Genomic DNA, 7,028 nt, shown 5'->3' with positions numbered 1-7,028 from the left:
AATTCATACGATATGAGGAAGATGTACTGTATATACAGTGCGTCCCACAAAAAAACGAAACCGAGATTTATCGATGATCTATCATAATTAAATCACAAATACAATAGACAAATGACCTACCGTTGTAAAGCTTAGAATCTCCTCTTTCATCTGAAATTCCTTAGACTATTTCTCATTCACGCATGAGTGAGCAAAAACAATTTGAAGAGGGAATACCAAAAAGTCATTTGGCGGGCTGTATCTGGGTTTCAAAAATAAAAGCACATTTTTAAAAGTTCAATATCTGCTCTTTACTTTGATACCTCAATTACAGAAAATGGTAAAAAAATAACAAAGTTATAGTTATTTGAAATAAGGCTTGAATTTGAACAATTTCATAAAATTAAGAGGTTCTACAGGCTAGCGTTCAAACTCATAATACACTCCGTTTTGTTGACGATCAGCCATGCATTAAGTCTTTGAAAACACGTTTATTTAATGAAATTATGGAAATACAAGCATTGTTTAGAGGAAACATTTTTTTTTCTTTTATCATCTTAATCGAGGTATATATTCACAATAACATGTACATATATATACAAACAATTGAGAAAAAAAATCAATTCACTTCAATAATGCAATAATTTTTTGAATATCACATTTTTTCAAAATTCCGAACTTGCTTTTTTGTTTACATAAACTTTCTAAATAAATAATCATAGTAAGCTTGAATTCAATCCATAAAGAATTCGCATCATATCTTTTTCCTTTGAATATGCTTTTCATGTAATTTCGATAAATAACAAATTGAGCAATAACACAAAATAAATTACACATAGCATTGCTGGAACTTTGCAGATCATAACCTATGATTAATGTTTTTTTCATCTATAGAAATAGTAATCTTGAAAATATAAAATACCAACCTTTCTATAATTTTCCAAAAAAATCGAACATATTTACAATACAGTATGAAATGAAAAGTGGTATCAACTTCTCCACAAATGTTACATGAGTTGTTTTCTACTACATGCCACTTAAATAAATTTTCTCTTGAGGGTAAAATCTTGTTCAAAAATTTAAAACTTAATTGTCTAATTATATTATCCACAATTAAATGCAACTTAAAAAAAAATACATGGTTCCAACTAATAGAAACTGGTAATGAAAAAAGATTAGATTTAGAGGAAACATAACTTTTTTACTTCTTGACCATTTTTTGTGTGATTAAGGTATCAAATAAAAGAGCAGATATTAAACTTTTTAGGCATGTGATTTTGTTTTTGAAATTCAGATACCCCCAGCCAAATGAGTTTTTGGTATCATTTTTTTCAAATTATTTTTGCTCACTCATGCGTGAATGGAGAATAATCTTAGTAATATCAGATGAAATAAGAGATTCTAAGCTTTACATTGGTAGGTCATTTGTCTATTGTATTTGTGATTAAGACAGTTATGATAAATCATCGCTTAATCTCGGTTTCGTTTATTCTGGGACGCACTGTATACAAATTTGTTACCATGGCCCGGAGAAACAGGGATGCGGAAGGTTTCTGAAGCACCGAAGTATTTCTGCCGAGGTTGCATGTTACATGTATGCTGCAGAAATTTAACTGAAACGACTTTCATTATGGAATGCATTTTGAATTGCATAATGAACGACATGTTCCTACAAGTTAAACAATATAATTTTGGACACCATTCAGACTTCCAATTACTTTCTCACTTCACTCGCTTGCATTCCAATGTGTATGGTCAGCCGCACTGTAATTCAACAGTTTATGAAACAATCAAAACGGCCATCGAAGAAGCATCGTGATATAGGAATTACCTATCACCACCAAATATCTCCCCCACAGCTCGGACCGGGTTTACACCACTAATTTTGCATACTGTCAAATGCACATTCTGTTTTTCGCACTTACAAAATTAGAACCCCCATTATCATGATCTCATTTTCGAAGTCGAACGTTTTCTTGAGAACTAATAAGAAATTGTAGGCCTACCTCGTTATTAATCACTATAATACCAATGAAATGCATGCTCCTTCATGGCAAAAAAGTGATGAATATAATGATGAAAAATTCCACATGATATGCATGTAAGAGAGAGACAGAGAAAAAATAGAACGAAGAAAACGATTTTCTACATGTATTACATTCCATTACATAAAATGCATGGAGTCAGTGCAGTGCGATCTGATCAGCATTCAGACTTACATGTATAAACAAAATCAACGTCATGTACGTTTGCAACATGACAGTGAACATGATCCTGAAGGCAGAAGGCTTCCATGAATTCCTTTCTCTCGCCCCCCCCCCCCCCTTCTCCCTCGTCCTCTCTCTTTCATGCACTCTCTATCTCTCTCTTGTTAATATTATTATGACACAGTTCCGCAGATAAGTACCAAATGTATATACCTGTATTATTGTATATTAATATGTTATTATATCCCTTTTCTATCTATTTTTGTTATTCATGTGTTCAAGGCTTTCTTCGCCTTTTTTGCCATCTTGTTATAGCTTTTTATATTTATTAACGTTTTGTTATGTATGTATTTATGTACGTATGCATACTATGTATGAATGTACATGTATGATGTATGTATAACTGTGTATATTCTCATACACCGAAAGGGGTCGACAGAATAAAGTTTCAGTTTCAGTTTCTCAGTCCCCGCCCCTAAAATCCTGACATGTATGCTAATCATAGATCCCCCGCCGACGTTCGAACTCTCTCTCAAGATTAACAACACTCGCTCATCAAACATACACGGACTCATTCATACATCAACAGCGCGCACACATACATACACCCTCACACACACCCTACCCTTCAAATAGGCGTATGATATTCACACAAGCACATCAACAAAGGGCACATGAGAGTAATTCATCCGCGCGCAAAGCATGCCGACAGGCGTAAGTAAAGATCACATGATTTTATTGATTATAATAATTCATTAAAAACAGACAAAGTGTTTTTATATCAAAATATAAATGAAAGAATTCATGTTGATACTCTCATAATTATAGCCTTTGGGGAGGCTAGACTGCATTTTTGTATGTCATTTAATTTCTATTATCCACAATGCAGTTTCGGTTTTTCTGGCAATGAAATGACCGAAATTAAGGTTAGTCTTATTTCAGGCCATTTAACTTTTGATTGAGCTGGACAAGTACCCGATTAACATGCCTAGTTTAAATGTACTGTTGATTGAGACTAATGTCAGTGAATTAAAGCAGAATCTATCGTGGGATTGAGTTTTGATGATTTTTTGATTAGCTATGATTTTAGAACGTGAGTGAATGGGGGTCTGTAATACTCATGTGAGCCCCAAAACGCACCAACACCACAGAGATGTATCATACTGACACTAGAGGGTGTACTTCGTCAAAATGCTGTGAGGAATTGACTTGCGTCCGCCATCTTAACGAGGGCAAAAGTGGCCTTCCACTACGTATTGTCTATGATAGTTTAGGCGAAGGTGAAAAAAAATATACCCACTAATGCTCAGAAAATGCTATGAGAATAAAACTTGCTATAATCATTCTTCACCTCATACTGATTATTTTTAGGGGTGTTGACAAAAAATTTGAACACTTTCCTAAGTACCTGTTGATAGGTAACAAAATTACCATAACAACGGGCATTTTAAGGGGAGCTACCACCAGGAGACCCACTATTCCTTTTCCAACTTTCCATCCCAGAACTCATAGATGTCAACAAGACACAGGCAAGATGCCCCCTCCCCTCAAAAAAGAAAAAAATGGCGATAAGTCATTTATTCAAGATGGCTTCAAGATGGCCAAAAAATAACGTCATGTTACTATTTCCTTGTGAATACATGTACATTGTTGCAACATAACATCAGTGGTGAAATCTGGTCCGAGCAGTCGCGGGATGATAGCAATATATTGAGCTGAAAATTTAAAATTTTAGCGCAAACCCCGCATCAAGTTCTACGGGGTACACGAATATGTATATATCGTCATCATCTATCATATTCGCTGGTGACGGTAAAAGCCTATACCAGGATTTTCTTTTTGTTGATAGTTTGAATTGTGACTTAAATTGCTGAATTACAGTTGGAATGAACATGCATATCAATATGAGAGCGAGCGAAGCGAGTGGGCAAACTAAAAATTTATGATATTCCAACCAGAAAACTGGACATTCTAAGCATTTTTATAACCAGCAAAAAGGTGAGTTCCTTACTACGTAATAATTGAGGCAAAAAAAGAGGATTTTTCTCACCTGAAATGTATTATGCTGTACTTATTATGTTGAGTATTTCATATCCAAAAGGGCCCATTTCATTTTGAAAAAAAGTATTTTCCCTTTTGAAAAAAAGCATTTTTTCCCTACGGCAATCTTTTTTTATCATAACCAGTAGAAGCTATTAAAAATGACACCCTTCTCCTAAAATCCCCTTATCTTCAAGGTCACATGTGACCAACATACAGTCCCCAATATTCTTAATCCATTCGCTCGATCTGACAGCAATTGCTCAGGGAAAATAAAAAATTAAGATGTTTGATCCAAGCGCCAATTCTTGACCACAATAAACATACGTATAATCCTCCGTTGAAACTATTACTAAATGATATCCTGTTATGTTTTTATTTCAACACCGTTTTTGTTACAAAAATAGATTACTTTCATTTTCGGAAAAACGAGCCTTGTTTCATTTTCGGATCAACGAACCTTCGGATTAATGAACCCTATTTCGCTCTCGGACTAACAAACTTTCGGATTAACGAGCCTTATTTCGTTTTCGGACTAACGAACCTTCGGATAAACGAAACTTCGATCGGAATTAGGAATGTCGCCCGAAAAGGTTATGGCTAAAAGTCTCATGATTTACTACCACTAATAATCATGAAAAGAAATGCGACCATGCACAGCCATTTTGGATTTGTGCAAATTCAACATATTTCAACCATTTGCATATATCTGTACTTTCAGTATGTCAATATGGAGAAATGCACTGTGGTAAAAAAAAAATTATATTGCAATTTGTTTAAAAAACTTAAATTTCCTGGACTAAGTTGTCAGGAGGCAGGAATTAAGTTTTTACCACAAGAAGAAGATGCATATACACATGCTATAGTGCGAATAAGGCCTTATATTAATTTCTAGGTTCCTCTATATTGAGAAGTAACACTGTTTTGTACAAATGCACACACTCACACACCCCTCCTCTTACATACCACACCCCATATCTAGGCTGGTCTAGGCAGCCAACTGTGTCTTGAATTATTTGTTATTGTTATAGATTTTATTGCTTCAAAAGCAAAACACAATATACATTTTAAAAAATCTGCATAGACCAGCCAAGCATAAAATATTATTACAATTTTGTAAATTTGAGATCCACATTTACTTATACTCTTAATGATTCTCATTTCTTTATATATATCCAATGAATGTTTGAAGAGCTTGATTCCAAAAGGAGCTAAATCCACTTTTGACAAAAATTGATTTTTTAACACAAATACATGTATCTTTGACGTGGGAATCAAATGCAACATATCGCTTTTGATTTATTTGGGGGAAAGGTTGGTAAAACTTGATTTCAAATTTGAGTTTTGTTCCAAAAGGAGCTAAATCCACTATACGGTTATTTAAAATTTGTTATTTTTCCTATTTTACATAAAGTTCTGCATTAATATTTTAGGTACATGTTGTGGATACAAGATTACACCATCAGTGCAAATTTTGCTGAAAATAACAGAATTTTACATTTTTTATTAATATTTTTGGATTTAGCTCCTTTTGGAATTTGATAACGAAAAGTCGCCGTTATTAGAAAAGATGACAAAATATCATTTCTTTTTGTAGTTTTCAATAGATAAACATCAGAAATGATGTGAAATGTATTCTGCTAGCCATATTTATGTGTTTCGTGTTCAATTTCGAATATCAAACATGTTTAAATGGGTAAAAATTGATATCTTACTAAGGTTTGGTTCCAAAAGGAGCTAAATCCATGAAAAATAAAGTTTCAAAAATTCTAAAAAAATTGATAATGAATGCTAGATTTTTTAAATAATGATTTAATTAATCTAAAATGACAGTACTATTATATATATCGAAATTAAACAACAGTGGCTAGGGAAAGTGGTGAATTAAAAAACCTTGATTTACATAAAAATTCCAAAAGTGGAATTAGCTCCTTTGGGAACAAAACTCTTCATTTGTCAAACAGTAGGATCTAATGACAAGAGTGTATCAATGATTAATACATGTCTCTGGGGAGATGAAAGCCACCCATAATCAATTACTTTAAAAATTTGAGAAAAATGTCGACGCACCATCCGTGTGCACCCAATGCATGATACCAAAAATATGAAAATATGATGTGTGTCTCATCGTGAAGAGAGGCGTAAGCAAAAAGCTGTTTTTTCAACTTGTTGGAAAGTAAGCCTGCATTTCCGTATCGAACATAAGCATGATAAGTAAGATTAAATTAACAAGTGGTAGAATCATGAGAATAGGGCCAAGTTGCATCTTATATAGGAGAAAGAAGAGGTTTATTTTCAATTCGTCTAATGCCAATTCGTCTAATCACCAACTCGTCTACCATTAGTTCGTCCACTATTCACATTTTCATTTCACCCACTCACCATTTCTTCTGATAACCAGTTGGTCCAATAGCCATTTAGTCCATATACAAGTTGGTCTTATTGAAAGAAGTGTTAATTTGGCGAAATGAATAAAAGTAAAATGGATATCAGACCGACTGGTTGTGAGACGAACTAGTCATAAACGAAATGGTGCTATCACAGGCCTAATTCATTTCCCATAGACTCGTGTGTTAAAGTGGCACATAAAAAAAATCATCAAAAAAAGGAGGAAATTCGAGGGTTCAATGTTTACTACCAATGGACAGGATATATGTCTGACATTCCATATCTGACCAGAAAAGGGTACCTCGACCGGGCTCATTTTAAAAATAAATCGGCATTTATGAAGACTACACCTGACAGAAATGGCCCTAATTCTTCCGCCAGTAAAAAAGTAGTTCCAAAGTAGTGATATATCTT

Source organism: Lytechinus pictus, chromosome 17 (assembly GCF_037042905.1).
Source record: "Lytechinus pictus isolate F3 Inbred chromosome 17, Lp3.0, whole genome shotgun sequence".
NCBI lineage: Eukaryota > Metazoa > Echinodermata > Echinoidea > Temnopleuroida > Toxopneustidae > Lytechinus > Lytechinus pictus.
This window is presented reverse-complemented; position numbering follows the sequence as displayed.